General features: G+C 33.1%; 1 non-coding gene across 1 annotated transcript; it reads right to left on the bottom strand.

The window, feature by feature from the left end:
• Window positions 1-615: 615 nt before the first annotated feature.
• LOC122101711 lies at window positions 616-722 on the bottom strand. Its single transcript, XR_006146407.1, has one exon. It is a non-coding gene; the product is annotated as a U6 spliceosomal RNA (small nuclear RNA).
• Window positions 723-17,973: the final 17,251 nt, after the last annotated feature.

Raw genomic sequence — 17,973 nt, 5'->3', positions numbered from 1 at the left:
ATAAAAAGACACAAAAAATCACATTGCACATTATAAGTACATTAGAAACAATAGCAAAAAAGAGAAAAATTCTTGTATCCCTATCTTGGGTTTCATTTCCCGTAACATTATGTTATCTGGTCATATGGACATAGCTTTTGACCTTTTCTGCTTATACTATACATATAAAGTTATTGAAAATTAGGGAAACCATGGAACCTGTGTTCTTTTGGATTTGGCTTACTTCACTTAATATTTTTTCCATATCTTTCCAATTTCTAACAAATTGGGTGATGCCATTCTTTCTGATGGAGGCATAGAATTCCATTGTTTATATAAACCACATCCTCTTGATCCATTCTTCTGCTGAGGAGCATCGGGGTTGGTTCCATATCTTAGTTATCTTAAATAATGCTGCAATAAATGTAGTTGTGCTGGTAGTTTTAGGATGGTCTTGTTTGTGATCATTTGGGTAAATGCCTCATAGTGGGATTTCTGGATCATAGGGGAGATCTATATGGAGTCATTTGAGGAACCTCCATACTAATTTCCAAAATGGTTGAAAAAGTTTACACTCCCATCAAGAATGCAGTAAGGTTCCCTTCTGGCCACATCCCCTCCAGCATCTATTGTTGTAAAACTATGGAATGCTTCAGGAATTTGCCTGTCATCCTTGCGCAGGAGCCATGCTAATCTTCTCAGTATCATTACAATGTTAGTTTATGTGATGCTGAATTGAGCACAGAATATTTTTTATATATAAAGTGTAATTGATTTTCTTAAACTAGGCAATTCAACAAAAAGTAAGTTTAGAAGAATTGTGAAATTTTAGAACCATGTACTTCTTACATAAGCACACATTTAAGAATAATGTCAAGATGGACATGTCAAAAACAAAATAATGCCAGATATTTGCGGTTCAAGAGATGTGTAGGGGAAATAATTCAATTGTTCTATACAAGGCACATGTCATAATGAAACAGCAGCAAGTGTTAAGGGTTGTTAAAAATTTTAGTGTTTTATATCTATTTAATTTTAGGAATTTGCTTATATATGCCAAAATTAGGACTGTTTGGCAGGTATAAAATTTTCTATAAAGTATTTAAGATTTATGTTAGCAGAAATATACTACTAAGTATGTACATTTCAGAATTTATAGAAACTTTGTTAATGAGAAGTTGCAAAGTCTTTGTGTAAAGAAGCAGAATGAAGGGTTAAGACTTGCTAACTACACAGTTCTTGTTAAAATTTAGGGATTCCTTACTTTATATTTTAGCGAGGAACAAGAGATCATATAAGCCATAAACAAATAATGAGATGAGCCATAAATAATAACCTTAGTGTGTAACTTTGAAGACTATTCATAGCCTATAAAAATCTTGTTGAACATCATAATCTTAGGCGGTTTAAAATGTACAGGAATATGAGAAAATAGTAAAATCTAATATGTAGTGCACTTCAAATACTAAAAACACTGGTAATTGTTTTGTTTTTTATTTTATTAATCATTATTTAATTATTGGTTTTCTTTGTAGCATTGTTTTACTTGTTATATAATACAACTTTTTGTTAGTCATCATTAGGAGGTACTTTGAGAAGGTTACTGGGGTGGTCAAACCATTTTTTTATAGGTGCATGTGAATTTACAACTAGGAAAATTAAGAACAAAATATTTATTAAAAAATGATCAAGTAGAGTCTGAATCAGGAGAGTCCACAACTAAAATCTTACCCCTAGGTCGAAGCAACAGTATTACAGAGTTGAGGCCACAAATGTGAGAGACTGTGTTTTGTTTTGTTTTGTTTTATTTTGACTTTGTTGGTCATGGGGCTTGAACTCTGGGGCCTGAGTGCTGTTCCTCAGGCAAGGCTAGCGCTAACACTTATGGTACAGCACCATTTCCAACATTTTCTACTCTCGTTGTGCTGAGGAATCAAACCCAGGGCCTCATGCATGAAAGGCAAGCACTCTACCACTGAGCCAACTTCCTAGCACTTGAGAGACTGTGTTTTTAAAAAAATCATCTAAACAACATTTTCCTTTTGCTTTGGGTTATATAAGGAAATATATAAATATCTTTTTCTATTTTTGTGAATTGTTGTACTTCTAAATTTATAGTAACTTCACCCACTTTATCCTTTTCAAAGTCATGAAATATCTCTGAGAGTTTGCTGCTGTGAAGATCGTTTTTGCATTTATAATTTCTTCTGAGTCACTTTTATTTTTATCAACATAACTTTATATTTCATGTTGATGGATTACAAATATCAAATACCTGCAAATGTACACATAGAGTCTAAAGATAGCAGTATGAATATTCTCATACAGCTCTTGTTTATCTATTATTCACTTTCAATATTATGATATTTCTCTCTCTCTTTCACTCTGTCTCATTTCCTCTCTTTCTCTTCCATGCCCCATGTCTGCTACTTAGAATTTCTGCTGGGCTACTATTATGCTTCAGGATCTACTGGTTTTGTGGGAACATAAAAGCAACCATCGGTTAAACTTGCATTCTTTAAGAGTTATGACAGTGACATGATATTATTCTTTGCCATTCTAAATGGTAAAATAACATATCTAGGAGTTCCTTTTCACTTTTACTTCTACTATAAATTTTATCTCATAGGAATCATTGGAATGGATAAGATACTTTAACCTGTGACCTAAAATTATTTTTCTTTTATTTTTTTAATCTTCTACAAGATTACTTTATATATTTTTAAAAATTTTGTTCTTTTTATTATTTTTTCTTTTTTATTGGGAAAATACTGTACAGAGGGGTTGTAATTACATGGACAAGATAATGAGTACATTTCTTATCAAGCATTGTAGCGTCCTCCTTTGTTTCTCCTTCCCAGAACTTCCAATCCTCCTTGTCCCCCATACCAAATACTCCCCCCAACCAAAGTAGTAAAATTCGTTTTTCGACATAAGTACTTGTACATATTAGTGTTGCAATGATTCCACCTGTATCCTTATTTAAACGAATTGTTTTTTCCCAATCCTCCCCCACAAATTATACCACCATCAAATACAGTGAAAGCAGGGCTTATACCGTTGGGGAGGGACATACAAAGCAACAAAGAAATAATCTTTAAATATGTTAGAAAAAATAGCATTAAAAACATTTGAATACATATCTTAGGGTTCATGTCCCTAACATCAACCTATCTGACCTTTTCTGCTTGACTCAGACATATACCAGTTGTTGCAAATAAGGTTAACCATGAAACCTATGTTTCTTTGGGCTTGGCTTACTTCGCTTAATATAATTTTTTCCTAGCCTTTCCATTTCCTAACAAATGGGGCAATGTCATTCTTTCTGATGGAGGCATAGAATTCCGTTGTGTATATATACCACATTCTCTTGATCCATTCATCTACTGAGGGGCATCTGGGTTGGTTTCATGTCTTAGCTATGGTAAATAATACTGCAATAAACATAGTTGTGCTGGTAGCTTTAGTGTGGTCTTATTTGTGATCATTTGGTGAAACGCCCAAAAGTGGGATTGCTGGGTCATAGGGGAGATCTATGTAGAGTCTTTTGAGGAACCTCCATACTGCTTTTCAACATGGTTGAACAAGTTTACTCTCCCACCAAGAATGCAGTAAGGTTCCCTTCTGTCCACATCTCCTCCAACATCTAACAGCCTCTTCAGTAGATGGTGCTGGAAAAATTGGTTAACTACTTGCAGAAAAATAGCTAGATCCTTATATATCACTCTGCACCAGAATCAACTCCAAATTGATCAAATACCTTGGAGTCAAATCAGACACTCTGAAAACATTACAGGATGGAAAAGGAGAAACCCTAGGTCTCCTCGGCACAAGCCAAAATTTCCTTAATAGAGTCCCAGAAACACAACAAATCAAAGAAAATTTGGGCAAATGGGATTGCATGAAATTGCAGAGCTTCTGCATGGCAAAGGACATAGTTAGCAAGATCAATAGAATGTCCTCGGATTGGAAGAAAATCTTCAGTAGCCATACAACAGACAAGGGTCTCATATCTAAAATCTACCTGGATATCAACAAATTAAATCCCCCAACAACAAATCTTCAAAGAAACAACTACTCAATAAATAAGTGGGCTAAAAACTTACAGAGAAACTTCTCTGAAGATGAAAGAAGGATGGCCAATAGTCACATGAATAAATGCTCAACCTCTCTAGCCATAAAAGAAATGCAAATCAAAGCAACATTGAGATACCACCTCACCCCAGGTAGAATGGCTATAATCAAGAATTTTTTTCTTTTACAAGCAACCTTTTTTCTTTTATTATCAGTTAGTAACTACCTGTAATGAAAAAAATCTATCCTATGGAAAGTAGACCGAAGTTGTTCACAGGGATGGTCAAAAACTAATGGGGGAAGTGAGTACAAAGGATATCCATAATAGATCACAGATCTGCAGAGCAATTTATCATGTACATTTTGTGAGAATGACAATGTGCTAGGAACTATAGATTAAATCACTGAACATCTGATATACATATATATGCACATATATTTATATTTGTAAATTCATTTATATATGCATATATGTGTGTATATGCCCTTATGTAGGTTCACTTGCACGTTAGCATACACACAAATACACACATATATATATACAAATGTAAACGTGCACACATAGAGAAAGATACATATTATAGCCAACACAATTTTCACTAGTTGTTGAATATGCCTTAGACGGAATGCTTGGAACCATTTCAAATTTGATAATTGCAATTCGAAGCTATTCCAAGTAGATAAACCTAGGAGATTCTTTTCTCCACTCTTGGTAAAAGGAAGAAGTGAATGTGTGTCTCAGGTCTATAGATTAAACATAGAGAATTAAAGCCCAGGTAGAGCTCAAGGCCAGGAGTTCAAATCCCAGTACCTGCACAATATAAAAAAAAGGAGTCCTTTGTCTTTGAAAAGGGATATTTTTCCAAAAATGAATACCCAGGACAATTTTCAAGGTCCAAAACTCTTCGAAACGCTCTTTCACATCTTAAACTGATTCCTCTCCTTGATTCACATTATGGAAAATAGGAGTCACACTTCACATTAAAAAGTATATGCATTGTTGAACAGTTCTTACCATTTTTAATGTAAAAGAAGCATGAGAGAGGAATTCACCTCACTTGGGTGAGTTAGGTTTGACTCACTGACAGACTTTTGTAAGTAAATGAGGGTCTGTTTACAGGTAAAAAATCTATACAGATGGTTTCCTAGGAGAGTGAACAAGCTAGCTGTTGTCCAAGTTTGAATTAAAGTAATTTATTCCTATGATATGGAATATCGTAGGAAGCTCATCTCATAGAACACTATACAGACAGTAATTTCAAAAGGATGAAAAACCCATTTCTATATTGTAAACAGCCAGGTTTTCACAAGCAAAAAACAGTTTCCTGAGCCAAGAAAATATAAGTTAGAGAAAAAGGGACTGTGCTAAATAAAGGTAATGACTTAGTGACAGGTGTAAAACTGTTCTGTAATCACAACTAAACTATAAATTTTTATCATGTCCCTAACAAGAATCTCCAAGATAGGCCTTGTTAAATCTGTCATAGAGGAACTGGGTTTATGCAATTGTCAGTTTTGTTAGGGTCCAATATCTTCTACATTCGCTTGGGTTGCAAGCTGATTTAAAACTTTGGCAAAATAGTAGAATACAACTGTAACATTATTATGGATGTTGACTCTGGCATGGAATTAATTTCCTCTTTAATCTGACAAATTAATATATCAAAGAACATAACTTCTCCAACTAAATATCAGACCTAACTAAACATACAACCAGAAAAGTCATCATGCAAGCCATATTGCAGCTGGGGTAAAAGAAAAATCAGTCATACTGATTCTCTATTTATTTTGAACGTTGTTTTTTTTATAAATTATTTCCTTTATCTTGCATTTTTCAAACACTGTGTTAAATGCTGTATATCTTGGTAACTAAATTTGGATGCCTCCTTAAATTTTGAGTAAAATATCTCACTTTAGTTCCTAACCCATGAAATGAGGTTGTTTGAAAACAAATGCTAATAACCACTGTTTATAATACACAAGATCTCATAAGCATGATTTCAGGAAGCATAGGTTAACATTTTGATATTGTGGTCACGTGACTGATGAGGTCTATCTGCATGAGTATAGTTGTACATAGATTCCTCAACCTAAATTTAGCCACTGTTAAAAAATGTTTATATCTCTATCTTTCACCCATCAGAGATGAAACCTGAGTATAAAGTCTAAGGAAAATGATAAGGTAAGAATTTAGCTTTTCTGGATATAAAGTAAACAAAAATGCAGCATAAACTAACTCATGGTTTTAAAGTCAACCTATGTCTCTAAAACATGTTAACAAATTCCCTACAATGTGTAGCATTCTCAAGAAGGGAATGGGGAATGTGAGAAGAGGACTAACCAAGTATTATTTTCAAATATACATAATTTGGGTTGACCTCTTTTTTTCGTTAGACGCATTTTTGATAAAACTGTTTGAATAATTGATTTCCTGTTCAGGTATAATATATCCTAGTTGCATTTACCAAACTACATTCAGAAAATGGCATATAGTAATTAAGTAAAGACAACTTATTCAATAAATAGCAAAAAGTATATACCTATAGGGTAATATTTGAACAGTGCATTGGAAATATTCTAATACAATAATTAATTTAACAATTTCATATTGACATTAATTAACTAGAATATCTTTATGCTAATTGGACAAGATTGTCTTTCTAAATGAGCAAAACCTATTACTCCTATTACTTTATCAGGGAAATATGTTAACAAAAAATGGAAAATAACATATGACTGTACAACAACTCCAATGCATTTTTGACTTTTTATTAGCAAATGTTAATTTCACAAAGTATTTTATTGTGTTATACACATACATCCATATAATGTAGCTTGCTAAATTTTTTCCTTTTATAAATTTCATTATCCTATTTTTATACTTATGTTTTATTATGTCATTATACTAACCTAGGAAATATTTGAACATATTTACTCCACAATGTTTCTCTTCATCTCCTCTCTTACATTTTTTTCCAAATTTTTCTTTTACCCCAGCTGCAATATGGCTTGCATGATGACTTTTCTGGTTGTATGTTTAGTTAGGTCTGATATTTAGTTGGAGAAGTTATGTTCTTTGATATATTAATTTGTCAGATTAAAGAGGAAATTAATTCCATGCCAGAGTCAACATCCATAATAATGTTACAGTTGTATTCTACTATTTTGCCAAAGTTTTAAATCAGCTTGAGTAACTTGGGTCTTTTTTGAATCTAACTAAATAGGTATGCAATTTTGTCAGTACTAGATTTTGACCACCATTTATTAAAATATTATTTTCAATTCTCTCTTTTCATGAGATTTTTAATTTCATTTATATAATGTGCTGATTTTTCCTTTAGATAACACATATTCAGTCTTCTAAAAGCAGTGTAATTTGGAGTAGTTTTAAATTATGTACTTCATGTACACTGCTCAGATTCTTTGCATATTTTGTTCTTGATAAGTCAGTAGTATTTAGTTCTCATTATGGATATTTTGGACTTAGTAATTGCATTTCTGAAATTTTTAAGTATGTCATGATTTTTGTGATTTGATACTGTAGCAACTTTTCTTTTAAATATGTACAGATCTTGCTTCACATACAGTTACATTTGTTTTAAACAATTTGATTCATTCAAGGGACTTGCTATATTAGGTTCATCCAGATGAATTTAATTACAAATTAGCACAACCTTATTTGTGAGAGACAGTTATCCTTATAGTTCTACTCAAATTAACATGTATTTGAAGGCTTTGTACTTAAAAAAATAAAGTGGGCACAATATCTTTTTGTTCCTGGTGAAGTTCCAATTTGTTGGTTGTTTTCCAGCTGTGATGACTTCAACATATGTGTGTATTTTATTTCAATTGTTTTGTGTCTATATTTTGTTTCATATAATAGAAAATACAAAAAGAATCAATGATATAGAAGTTTTCCAAATAGAATTCTAAGAGATACTTCAATTTTTGTGACAACTGGGAATAGGGAGATCTTCTTAGTGGAGGGATTAGCAAAATAACAGAGACGTTGTTTGACGTGATTTGAATTCTGCCTCATCTTGCCTAACTATTTTCAATGGTAATACTTCACATTTTTTAGTGGAAAGAAAATAATTTTATGTGGATGAACTCAGAATTTTTGGTTTAATTGGGACACACTAAACATTCATATTTGTTTTTTTTTGCATTTCTTTTTTTTATTGTGAAAATACTGTACAGAGGGGTTGCAATTACATGGGCAAGATTATGAGTACATTTCTTATCAAGCATTGTAGCCTCCTCCTTTGTTTCCCCTTCCCATCCCTTCCCATTCATATTTTATTTTTAACTCTAAATTTTTTCCTTAGTTTAAAACCACAGATGTGAATTTGTAATGTTAAAATAGCACCTAAAATTTATATGAAATTGTCGAAATTATTTTCACTTCACACTATATGCAATATAGAATGTAATAACAATAGTGTGTGAGATAGTATGTAATAATTGACTTTGGTGAAAATCCATTACAGTGGATTTTTGTGAAATACAGAGCAATGGTAAGAATTATATTTGATTCTATTAAAAAATTCACAGTTACATCTAAAAGTAACTCATAGTTATAAACTAATACTGAAAAAATAAGATTGTTTATTGGAAAAAGCCAGAAGTTTCAATAAGCTTGCTTTTTAAAAAATTGACTTGGATTTGAGCTTTGGTGACTGTAATCTTAGCTACTCAGGATTCTGAGATCTGAGGATCGTGGTTCAAAACCAGCCTGAGCAGAAAAGTCTGTGAGATTCTTATCTCCAATAAACCACCTAAAAACAAGAAATGGCACTGTGCCCCAAGTGGTACAGTGGTAGCATTGAGCTGAAGAACTGATGGACAATTCCCAGGCCCAGAATTCAAGCCCCATGACCGACAAAAAAATTGACATGGATTTTGACTTTATTATTTTATGATTTTTATGAGTGTTTGTTCAGTGAAAAATGTCATTGGTGTTTATATATTGTGTTGGCATAAAATGAGCCTGCTATTATCTTAATTTAGCCAAAAAAAACTCTGATCCTATGACAGCATAAATTTTATGGGAAATGGTTAAGACAAGGATGCCTTTCTGAAAAAAATATTTATATCACCCCCCAAAAAACAAGAACAAAAGAAAACATGTGCCAGGACTAAGTCTGTCAGTTTGTTTTAACTTTTAATCAAAAATTAAACTAATACTTGATAATATTTTATTAACGCATTTAAATTTTCTTCATCTTTCTCATTTAAGATTCACTTTAAAAAGAAATTCAAAAGGTGACAGTGTTTTTTCCTTACTTTTTCACAGACATGATTATTTCATCATTATACTGTATAGCCCAATATACCCAGAAAGTATTTGTTAAGGAAAAAAATAATTCCAATTCTTTGGTTTGCTTCAGTCTGTATTGAAAGCTGCATACCACATCTTATCCACCATATTGTCAGCCTTCTCATTTGATACATTTCAATAAGTTTCTATCAGCCAGCAAAGTTTTACAAACAACGTGCTTTCATTCATTGTGCTTTCCAAAATATATCTCATAAATGTCAACAACGAAGCACAACCTGAAATATCTGTGGATTTTTCTACTTAGGGTATAATCACATTCCACTACTTAGAACCTGCTGTTCACAGGCATTAATTGCTCTGTCACTTCCATGCTTTAGAACAGCAGCATTTGTTAGTGGCATACATTTTTATTTGTTTACCACATCTCGTTTATTTTCAGCAAGAACTGTCTTCATGGAAGTTGGTAATAGATGAGGTTTTCAATCATGTGGTTTAATAGGCCTCTGTGGATATAGAATACCCATTTACGTGACTAAATATTTAAATTAATACCATAATTATTTCCTTTAATTTTCTGGATAAGTGTTCTAAAATCTAGGTATTTTTAAAAGAAATATTGTACATTGTTTCCTTGATGACAACATAATTATAAGACTTTAAATGCTCATGTACCATGGCCATCTTAAATGAGGTGGATGTACTAGGGTTTGCATGAAAAACTTTTGGGACAGCATTGATGTTTGAATCTTGGATGGGATTTGATTGGGATTGTGGCAGGCTTTCATGGTTTGAGAAGAAAAACAAAAGGCCATACTAATACTTTTATCCTCTACATTGTTGTATTCGTTTATTCATACACACATACAAACACACAGATAAACACATATGTTGTATGAAGACTGCAAGAAAATATTTTAATAGGAATTCCATAAAATATTTAGTCTACTGAGATCTGATTAGAATTTATAGAAATATCTAGTTGCTTCCACCCCTGGACAAGTCATTATCAATGGTGAAGATATGGCCATTTGCTTTTAGAATGCCCCAGAAAGACCTACGTGTTAAAGAAAAATGACTTTCTATTTCCTCCCAGACTGTGGAGAATACCTGAATAGTTCTTCTGGAAATTAAATTCTTTAGAGTGAAACACATGAGAACTAGATTCTCATCTACTTTCTTCTTTTATCTTCTAATCATTCTAGGTCAAAACATTTCTCTTTGACATACTCCCGACCTTGACATTGTCTTGTCACAGGCCCCAAAATCAATAAAACCAACTGAACATACACTGAAACCTTCAAAGTTCTAAATCTGAGTAAGCCTTCCTGCTTAATACATGAACAATAACACTTATTGTGGTAGGTTATAAAGCTAACACAGAAGTTTAGTCTTTCTAACACTGAAGAGTACATTAGAATATGCTTCATTATAAAATATCTAACTCTATGTTGTATTTTGTGTTTTTGTTTCTGTTGATCCCAGGGCTTAAACTCAGGGCCTGGATGGTGCTTTTATGTTGAAGGCCAGTGCTCTACATACCATTTGACCTAGAAATCCATTTCCCTTGGTGGTTAATTGGAATTAATTATCGAATGATCGTTCCTACTCCAGGCTGTCTTCACACTGTAATCTTCAGATCTCAATCTCTTACCTAGCTAAGATTACATCCTTGAACAACTCTTACCTAACAATGTTTCATATTTTGTAGAATTCCAATTCTCATTGTATATTTTGTAGAATTCTAATTCTCACCATTGTATAGATGCTCCTACTACAACATAAAAATTAAGACATACTAAAGATATTTGCAAATTATATAATGGAGGTCTGCTCATTTTGTGACAATATCTGTGCTCATTCTCATCATTCCTTTATTTACTACACCATCAGCCTTCTAAAATCAGCTTCATTTCCTGGAGAAGATTACCAATCAGTCCAGCCAATATCCACCCAGAGGGTTTTAAAACAAGCTTTAAGGAAGGAAGATAACCTGAAGTGGTGACTACAGAATTTCTATGGAGAACTAGAGGGTTATCAAATTATATCTAACATCTTTCACCTTTCTACCTTCCTTCTCATAATTAGGAAAGCATTGACTAACACTATAAATGTATTGCATTTAGAACTTAAGGATCAATTTTTTTCCAACCTGAAGCCTTCTTTTCCATGATTTTTGAAATAAACTTTTGGGAGATTTTTTTTTATTGTGATCCGATTCCATCCAAAACAAAGCCATGTATATCAAGAAAGCCAATGTTTTCAGCTCAAGAGTACTAAACTTAAGAGGGAGAAAATTAAGGTTAACTATATATGTTAAGCACAAATATAGGCAATATCAAGACATTTTGAAATTGTATAGCTTAGTGGATAAAGTGGCTCAAACCTGTAATGTTATCTACTTGGGCATCAACAATTAGAGAATTCCAGTTCCAGGGAAGCCTAGACAAAAAAAGAAGTTTCAGAAACTAACCATTTGCTGGGTGCAATGTTTTATGCTTGTTTTAGTAGGACTGCATTCCAATCCGGCCCAGGCATAGTGATACTACCTCAAAATAAGCAATCCATCTACAATCTGCAGGTATGGCATTAATGGAGATGCTATTTCACAAGTATAGTGTTTTAGGTTCAATCCTCCAATACCACTAGGAATTTAAGTGTGTGCCACCAGACAGGGGAATAGAATTTCAACATGTGTATCTGGAAGGAGTTACATCATCCAATACATTTGAAATTTTTTCTTTAACTCAGTGTGATATATCATTTGGATATTATTTCATAGAAGATAATAACTTAAGGACAAGCTTATAACATGTGAATTATGTGAATGAATAATTATACTGATGGCAAAGTGAAGTAAGATTGTTTAGTGGCTCTTGAATCACATCACAGGTAACCATGTAAGCATGGTAAAGCCTTTCGAAGGCCCTTATGAAGTATTTGAACAATCTCTGATGAGTTAATTGCTTTCAGAAATATTCGTTTGAGCCAACAAATACAGATCTCCTTTGATTTTAATTACGGTCTGCTAGTAGACTCTCACAGACGAAAAAATCAGAGGATGTTAATTTCTCTGATAAAATACAAAATAAAAATTTTATAATTAATATAACATGAAGACTGTAATATTAAATGAATATCAATAATAATAAATTAATAAATATTAATAGCACTCTTATTACTAGTATTCATATTTTATAATATATTGACATCCTTTGGTTACCTCAAATTTTTGAACATTTATAACTAAATGTAAATTGTTTGCAAATAGTTATTTGATGATGTTAAAAATGAGAAAAAGATTTGTATACATATTTACTAAATATGCAAACAGGTTCACCTGTTTTTTTCTGATCCTTCTTTTGTTGGTTTCATTCATGCATGCGGAACAGGCAGAGAAAGGAAAATTGCAAACTTGCATTTACTAGGGTTAATTACATGAAGTTTATTTTGGGCTAAATAGCAGATTTTATAAATTAAATTGTTTTTGTCCCTTCCTTCCTCCCTTCCTTCCTTTGTTCCTTCATTCCTTCCTTTTTTCCTTCTTTCCTTCTTTCTTCTTTCCTTCCTCGTTCCCTCCATCCGTACCTATCTCTCGTTCTCTCTTTTCTTTCTTTCTCTTGTTTCTTTCTCTTTTTCTTTCTTTCATTTTCTTCTATTCTTCCTTTCTTTTTTTACTCAGAATATTTCTTATTTTTGGGGGGAGGTCCGGTCGTGGGGCCTGAACTCTGGGCCTGGGCGCTGTCCCTCAGCTCTTCAGCTCAAGGCTAGCGCTCTACCACTTGAGCCACAGCGCCACTTCCGGCTTTTTCTTTTTGCTTATGTGGTGCTGAGGAATTGAACCCAGGGCCTCAGGCATGCAAGGCAAGCACTCTACCACTGAGCCACCTTCCCAGCCGCCCCTCAGAATATTTCTTATGGCTACAGCAATAATACCAACTATTGTACAACAAGATGTTATGAGTATTTATAAATATACTTGATTAATTTTAATTTTAATAACCTATGTTTAATCTAAGAAAAATTTTACTATAAGCAACTCACCAAAGTTGCAGGATATGTAAAAAATACTACTGTTCATGATATTGTTTATTTCTTGAAAATAAAATAAGAATTTAGACATAATATTGTGTGTGTGAGTGTGTGTGTGTTGTTCTTGTGATTTGAACTCAAGACCTATCCCTGGGTTGGGAAGGTGGCTCAGTGCTAGAATGCATGCCTTCCACACATGAGGCCCTGGGTACGATTCCTCAGCACCACATAAGCAGAAAAATTCGGAAGTGGCTCACGTGGTAGAGTGCTAGCCTTGAGATGAAAAGCTGAGGGACAGCACCCAGGACCAGATTTCAGGCCCCACAACTGACAAAAAAAACCAAGACCTATCCCTTAGTTGTTTTTTTCCCCCCTCAAGGATATTGCTCTAATATTTGAGTCACAACTCCACTTCTGGCTTTGTGTGTGTGTTGTGAGGAGTGTTTATGATTAATTGAGATGCGTCTCACAAACTTTCTTCCCAAGGCTGGCTTTTAAAAAATTATTTTTAATTAAATAATTATTCTTATTGTGAAAATACCGTACAGAGGGGTTACAATTACATGGGCAAGGTAATGAGTACGTTTCTTATCAAGCATTGTTGCCTTCTCCTTTGTTTCCTCTTCCAACCCATCCCGTTTCACACCGCCCCCCATCCCCCCGGGGCTAAAGTTTGTAAAGTTTGTTTTTTGACATAACGATTTTTACATCTCATCGTTGCAATGGGTCGACCTGTATCCCTATTTAAACGGTTTATTTTTGCTCTTCCCCTCCACAAATTATACCATCATCAAATACAGTGAAAGCAGGGGATATACCGTGGGGGTGGGACATGTCTGAAACAAGCAGAAAAGGTCATATATGTTGATGTTAGGTGAAATGAACCTCAAGATAAGTATTCAAATGTTTTTTTTTTCTTTCTTGTGATTGTTTCTAACATATTTATAAGATATTTTCTTTGTTGCCAAGTCTGACTTTGAACCCCAGATTCCTGAGTAGTGAGGATTACAAGCTTGATATATTCATATTCAGCACACATATAATACATTTAACAATAAAATAAATTTCTTATTCTTTGAATTCTAGAGGCTCAATTTAAGAAATTAACATTTAGATATTTATTTAGTTATTAAACCTGAACCTGCAGTGTGAAAAAAAGTTTTCATTTTTATGAAAAAATATATACTCGAAGATTTAAATGACAGAATCTTTGCACAAATTGAAGTACTCTAAATTCAAAAGCAACAACGGGATCGTTAAACAAATTTCTCATGTAAACTAAAAGCAATAGGCTCTGTCAGGGTGAATTAAGCAATTTTTCATTAAGGATTATCTACTGTGGTCACATGATTTTCTCTTCTTTTAAACTTAATCTTTTTGAAATAAAATATAGATCCATACTTTTTTGAATATATAAAAATCTTAGTTACTGCTCATGTGTTTCTGAGGTTTGATTACCAAGACACTTCAGCAAAACACTGAATTTCGTGTATTTTATGTTAACAGTGATTTTTAGACATTGAATCAATCTCAATATGAGATAAAGCAAGATATTCCATGACTTATCCGTTTATCCTATTGACTTGAATATAACTTATTTTTGAATGTTAGGAAATTCATATTATACCTACTCTATAAAATAATTAAGAAATTAATGATTGTAATAGTATTTATTTTTCCTTCAACTAGAAAGAACTTCATTAGATGACAAAATCTTGAATGAAAATGTCATAAAATTATGAAAAATTCAAGTCATTATGAGTTAGATGAAGTAGTCACTTTTTAGGTCATAAAATGAAATATCTTGAAGCTTCCTTATCTGTTAAATGTATTTGCACTCAAAATATCGCTCCAGCAATTTTATAACCAAAACACCTCCATGCCAAATAGCTTCTCTGATTAATTCAAGTAAATATTTAGGAACAGAAGTTATCACAATGTATAGGAATATCTACCCACCACTCTAGAAATTAAATCTGAAATCTTAAAGGATTGAGATTAATAATTAACTTTCACTATGTTTCCATAAAGAGGTGAACCCTTTCAAGTCAGCATAGTTGTAGAGATTTGGTCACCGAGAACTTGTAGTCAAAAAGTATGTTAAGGTCAAGTCCTTTCCTCCTCTTCCTTCTTTTTCTTCTCTGTCTCCTTTTCCTTCTCCTTTTCCTTCTCCCTCTCCCTCTTTCCATCCTTTAGTTTCTCCCTCTCCCACTTCTATGTCACTTCTTTTTTTTGGGGGGGGGGTCCGGTCATGGGGCCTGAACTCTGGGCCTGGGCGCTGTCCCTCAGCTCTTCAGCTCAAGGCTAGCGCTCTACCACTTGAGCCACAGCACCACTTCCGGCTTTTTTCTTTTTGCTTATGTGGTGCTGAGGAATCGAACCCAGGGCCTTGAGCATGCAAGGCAAGCGCTCTACCACTGAGCCACCTTCCCAGCCCCCTGTCACTTCTTTTTTACTTCCTGGATTCCATGAATACTCATACTCCATCACGTGTTCCTGACATGGGGTACTGTGCCACCACCAACCCAAAACAATTAAGAAACATAAACTGAAATGTATAAAATCAGAAGCCAAGATTAATCTTTCCCCCTTTTAAGTGAATTTTATAAAGTATTTTGTCATGTTAATAGGAGACTATCACAGCATGCTCTCATTTATTATAAGTGATAAGATTTACTAGAAAAAAAATTTGACCAACATCTCCCTAATGAAATGATTGATTAAATTAATATTATATTAGGAAAAATCTACTTTAAAATATCAGATATACTTCAATAAGTGGCAAAAAAAAATCACATCTACACTTTGCTATGACAAAACAGCAGAATTCAATCTGTTCCTCAAGGAAATTGACCTATAATTGGCAGTATTGTCAATTTCATAAATGTTAGAAGACTATAGAAAAAATTTCAACTCAAACTGCATGATATAAAATTTACTTTGTCCCCTGTATACTATTTCTAGTTCCCAAAATGACTTGTATTTTATCACATTTTTAATTAACTTTAAGTAGTCTTATGGGAGTTATTGCTGTTTGACAAAGCAGTTTATGAATAGTGTTTAGTGAGGTTTTTTTTTTTTTGTTTGTTTACTTTTTTGTCTTCGGAGGTTTGAACGCTGGGCTGGGAGCTGTCCCGAACTTCTTTGGATGAATGCTAGAACTCTATCACTTGAGACATAGCAGCACTTTCAGATGTTTCTGAGATTTAATTGGTGATAATAATCTCACAGTCTTTCCTGCCTGGGCCGTAATCAAACCTCAATCCTCAGCCTCCTGATTACCTAGAATTACAGGCGTGAGCCACTAGTGCCCGGCTTAATACAAAGGAACTTTTTTTGGCTAGTCTCAGGGCTTGAACTCAGGGCCTTGTCAATGTCCTTAAGCTTCTTTTCCTCACGCTAGTACTCTGATATGTGTCATAGTGCCAATTCCAGCTTTTTTGTTTATGTAGTACTGAGGAATCAAACACCGGGCTTCACACATTCAAGGCAAGCAGTTTATCATTAAGACAAATTCCATGGTCAATACAACGCATATTGATCATCATTATCACTCATCCTTCTCAATCCTATCTCATCCCTCAATTTACATAATTTTGTAGAATATTCACTGACTCACAATGTCATGTATGGTCACTAAGAGAATATATCACAGATCACATTTTATTGATAATCATATTCATCAATGCACTAAAGTTATGCATTATATAATTCTGTGATTTTAAATTGTAAATTTTTACACAGATTCACCGACTACTATTCTAAAATTTTTCCTAAGGATAATGCAAATGCAATCTGTGATCCTTCAATAAAGTACAATGATTCTTAGAATGTTAAAGATTTGGAGTAAGAACATCACTTTCAGTTCTAGAACATTTTATCATCACTATCCTCTCAAAATACTCCAATATTTATTAGTAAACACTTCCTGTCATTATTTCAACCTACCCTCCCTTTAGCAGATATTATTTCATATTCTACCTCTACAGATGTGCCAATTTTAAAAAGCTCATATAATTAGAAAATGCAGTCTATTTTATCAATTTCTCCCATGTAATGTTACTATTTCCAAAGTAAGTCCATCTAAATTTTTCTCATAGATAGAGCATATTGTTTTGTATGCATGTATATAATGGTATTATATCCTCAATGGGCATTTAAATATTTTATTATATGTTATTGTAAAAGGTTTTGCTATGTATATTCTTGTACATGTGTCTCATTGGACATATGTTGAAATATATTTTGTATATAAAATTATGATTGAAAATGCTATATCATAGAGGCAACTCTACGTGTAATATCTTAAAGTTTGCCAGTATGTTTAACAAACTGAAAATATCATTTTAAATGCCAAGCACCAATGTATAAGGATTCCAATTTGCACATAATGGTTGTGCAAGGATATCTTATTGTTTCTATTTCCACTAATCTCTATATGTATGCAATGTCGTGGTATGTTATGATACTTCCATATATTCCTTGGTTGTTGTTATATTACTATAGAGATATGTATTTGGATTTTTGATAAATTATTCAGGATGGTTAAAGTTTTTCATTGGCATTAATATGCTCTTAATATATTTCTGATTCGTCTCTTTAAATAAATG

The sequence above is a fragment of the Dipodomys spectabilis genome, unplaced genomic scaffold (assembly GCF_019054845.1).
Source record: "Dipodomys spectabilis isolate Male_0828 unplaced genomic scaffold, ASM1905484v1 ptg000679l, whole genome shotgun sequence".
NCBI lineage: Eukaryota > Metazoa > Chordata > Mammalia > Rodentia > Heteromyidae > Dipodomys > Dipodomys spectabilis.
This window is presented reverse-complemented; position numbering and strand designations above follow the sequence as displayed.